The sequence below is a fragment of the Thermobia domestica genome, unplaced genomic scaffold, assembly GCF_964235325.1.
Source record: "Thermobia domestica unplaced genomic scaffold, izTheDome1.hap1.1 HAP1_SCAFFOLD_708, whole genome shotgun sequence".
Lineage (NCBI taxonomy): Eukaryota > Metazoa > Arthropoda > Insecta > Zygentoma > Lepismatidae > Thermobia > Thermobia domestica.
Window position 1 is genome coordinate 4,812 of NW_027656418.1, and position 4,356 is coordinate 9,167.

The window sequence follows — 4,356 nt, forward strand, 5'->3', positions numbered from 1 at the left end:
GTTGGCCACTTTTCGATAGAACCGATGGTGGCCAAAATATACAAGTTTCACTGTACTAACCGACCATAGATATAGTGGGCCTTAGGCAGAGACGTTCTCACACTTGATTAGTGAAATACTAAAGTGTTCGACTAACATATGATTCCTGCAGTCGAAAGGCTTTTAATATGACGCTAATCATATGTCAAAACGACTCTGCATAAGGCGGAATTTTTTTAACACCAGTGAATTACCGAAAAATTATGTCACGAGACTCCACTAGTCTGTCACATCTGTAATTAAGCACATAGAGACATTTATGAGACATCTATGTATGGAGATACCTTATTAGACCAAATATGGACTTTTAACGCATGTCCATATATAACAATCTCTTAAAGGAACAAATATGAACAATGGATGTTTTCGCATTATTGGACCGAATATCAATGCACCCTGTACATCCGGAATGCTCTTGAATGTCATATGGACGAAGGTGAGATGGATGTCCGCTGGATGTTATACGTTGCATTAATAGTTGAATACTATTGTATTTCAGTTGTAAGACAATTATTTTTTCAGAAGATATTTGATCGATTACTAACTCCTGTTATGGAACTACTTACAATGGGATTACTTAATCTTAAAGAGCTGAACTGGGAATTGTAAAGAATGTTTTAGTTATACTATTAAAATCAAGAGTAAGTGTTTTGTGTAAACCAGCATCATTTGTATTATCACATCCCTAGCTTTCAACAAGAATACACTGAACGTAATAGTGAAAGCTACACGCGGCACTACAGCAGGTAGTGTGGCCGAGCGGTCTAAGGCGCTGGTTTAAGGCACCAGTCTCTTCGGAGGCGTGGGTTCGAATCCCACCACTGCCAACTATTTTCAAATATATTCATCATATTTTGTAAGAGAATTATTTTGTAGATTCTTTTCTCATATACTCCCAAAGTATCATTTTTATTTCAGCTATCTTACACAATGCGTGAAAGATTTCTTATCTTCATCCTGGACTCCTATAGTCATGCCTATTGCAAATCAGAAGGTTTGATTTACCTTCTTCTGATATCTAAAACACATTTGCAATGTTTTACTCTTCCACTCTATTTGTAACGAAGCGTATTTTCGGGTGACAATCATTTTGGTTTGTAAAATTTTCGAAAAGAAACAACAAAATTACCTTTTCCCAGTCTCGAACTTAGCCAAATTGATTTGTCGTATTAGATATTCATATTTTGTAGTATGTCGAAATATGTAGTTTACAAATTTAGTAAGTGTAGCCTATGCTCAATATTTGAGAAGGAATTAGTGATAGTGATGGGAAACCTTTTATTTTAATCTCCTACGTACGATACTCTTCAGAAAAGTGAAATTTTTCAAAACCATATCTTACCCATATCTTGTGTTATATAGTAAACATTATACAAATATTTCCTTTCTTTGAACGAGAAAATGTAAACTCTGTTTTGCATCCTTTTAGACTGAATCTCTCAAAATTCCGTTTTACAAGAAGTCTACAGTCTAAGAACATTTGTTATGTATAATTTCAATTTCCCACGCTCAACTATTTCAAAAGTCTGGTCAAAATCGAAATCAGTTTTTGTCTTTTTGTCTTAAGAGTAGCATTTCCTAAAGCTCAGTCCGATCTAGAACTCAAGGTTGATGAAACATTTGAACAAAATCTCAAGTTCCCCCGTCTAACATTTCAAATATTTGGTTAACTCCAATCCGACGAACACTTTTCTCTATATATTAGTTCACATTCTTTGTTTGTCTGTCAGCCTCAGCCTAGAATCCAACGACAAGATTGCACAAAATCTCAAGTCATGCGCGATTGTTTCGGATATGTACTGAACGCCATACAACATGTTTTAATTTCCTTATCTTCATTAGTGGTTTCACTTAGTAAGACTCCATCTTCTCCGGAGCCTATAGGATTCACTGAAAATATTTGCACTCAATTTCACATAGCTACGAATAACAAATTCGTGAATGTGATAAATGAAAAAAAAATTGAGTTGTCCCTTCTTTCTTTAGGTTTTACATTATCGAAACTCCATTCTATCAACAGCTTTGGCTTGAAAGAAAATATTTATAGAAAATTTGAAACTCTTCGTGCCATCGGTTTCGGAGACCCCAAGTAATGAGTGCATCAGTAGGTCAATCATAGCCTAACGAAGAGCACACTGGCCTTTACTAAATGAAGATGTTAAATAGTTTCCACAGAAAACCCTGCTTGGCTATTAGAAAAATAAAGAAAACGTGTGCATAGTATATTGTGTATTCATTTTTTTTTTTTTTTTGTATTTATTCGTAGAAGAAAGAAAATCGAACAATGTACGTACAACAATATATTTTCTCAGTATGCCCCTGCATGTATTTTATTTTTATTTTTATTTTATTTTATTTTATTTTTTTTTTTAAAGGAAAGGTCTACGTCCACTAAGCGGAAACCTGACTTTAACGGAAATTTTTGCAAGTCCCGCTCGATTCCGCTAAAGACAGGTTTCACTGTACTACAACATATATAATCTATGCATACGACCTTGTACAGCTTAAAATACAGATAATATTCTGTCACAAACATATGTTTTTCCATTAAACGCAATTTTATGATTCAAATTGAAAATGAAATTATATCTCTCAGTTTAATGTGCCAAGGTTGTGCACTTTAGGGTAAGGGAGACGGATGATAAAGGCAAATGAATGATGGTGGAAGAATTGGTGGAATGAGAAAGTGAGAGGAAACGAGAGTACAGCGAGAAAAATCGCGGACACAAGGTTGTTCACCACAAACTTAATTTGCCGGAGATCGAACTAGGAACCCTACAAACCAGAGTTCTGTTTTATCACTGAACCACCGTGCTCCCCATTTTTAGGTTGAGTTTAAAGAAAACTGACAAAAATTTTTACTGATACTTCCGGACGATCCAAGGTCTCATTAAAATATCATAGAACCGCCTTTATACAGGCCTATGAGCGAACATCACTTGCCTCGTGTTTCTTCCCTGAGAGATCATAAAATCTTATTTATAGCATTTAGATCAAGGGCGACTTTAGAATTTTAATTTTGGGTAGACCTGCTCCCTCGTTTATGGATACATATACACATTTGATTGATTAATGAGAGTAGGAAATTACTTTTATTAGTGTTTGGTGTTATTTGGTAAATAATTATCTATCATTAATATAAATACTGGAAAATACATTTACTCTGTATTGTATCTTTTACTGTTTATATATTTTTTCAAAATTTTGGGTAGGCCCAGCCTACCCGGCCTACCCTCTAAAGCCGTCACTGCTTTAGATTACAGTTAATTTATCCCACTGATCTCTTGGTTTAAGAAATGCATCTACATCTATGACACAAGTTAACTCGAGATGCCGCCAAAGTTGTTAGCACTATTTTGCTGCCATTCTATTAGGGAGACATGAGTTTTCAAGTTTCAGTGTTATTGTAAGATTTGTAAAAGTAAAATTACGTAATTGCTACGACCCTGCGTTAATTCAGACTTTAAATTACGTACTCGTCACGCTGTGTACTGTTTCATCCACGGTTAGCGTCAAGTATGATCCCATTTGGACAGGTGTAATTTCCGTCATAAATACAATGGTAACATTGATGTTATTGGAAATAGCACTAGGTTAAAAGTGTGATAAATTAGATTGGTATTGTTTTGGCTAATTGAGGTTAGCTGAGATTATTCAAGGCTACATACGCTGTCCTCTATTGAAACATCTAGTGGGTATCGGAAGTAGGGAAGGTCGGTGGATCTTAAGATCAATCCAATGAAATCGATGATTAATGCAATGGGGACCTAAATTTATATTGTTAATTGAACTATTGTTGTAAAACAGATGAAACCATCCATCGTGGTCATGTGGTTTGTAGACGCAGCTTTTAGGCAGGAAACCCGAATTAAATCTGAATCAACATATTTTTTTTAAAATGTCAAAAATGTAATTCATTTGATTCTAAAAGTGTCCATACGGAGAAGGAAAAAGCACGCCATCCGAACAGTGTTTTCAACAGAACATTTCGAGAAAGATTTTGTAAAATGTTATTAGAACCGAATAATAATAAAAACAAATGAAGTAAATACGCACAAATATGCATTAATTAAAAATTAATAGAGTTCAAAGTTTTATTTAATATGTCAAGTATTGTTTTTAATGCATTTTCTTTCCACAGATATACAAATGGAATCAACAGATTTTCCTTCATAGCAATTGCAATCAAAGAATTTCTTCTATGAAATGAATGCATACTATTACGAGAAAGTTAAAAAGAGTATTCCTCCGGCTGAAGTATATAAATAAGCACACACATTACTGCTGGTGAGTCAGTCACAACTTTTCTCGTTGTGC

The 4,356-nt window shown here is 34.5% G+C and overlaps 1 non-coding gene across 1 annotated transcript; it reads left to right on the forward strand.

The window, feature by feature from the left end:
• Positions 1-784: 784 nt before the first annotated feature.
• TRNAL-AAG (transfer RNA leucine (anticodon AAG)) lies at positions 785-866 on the forward strand. Its single transcript has one exon. It is a non-coding gene; the product is annotated as a tRNA-Leu (tRNA).
• The last annotated feature ends 3,490 nt before the right edge of the window (positions 867-4,356 follow it).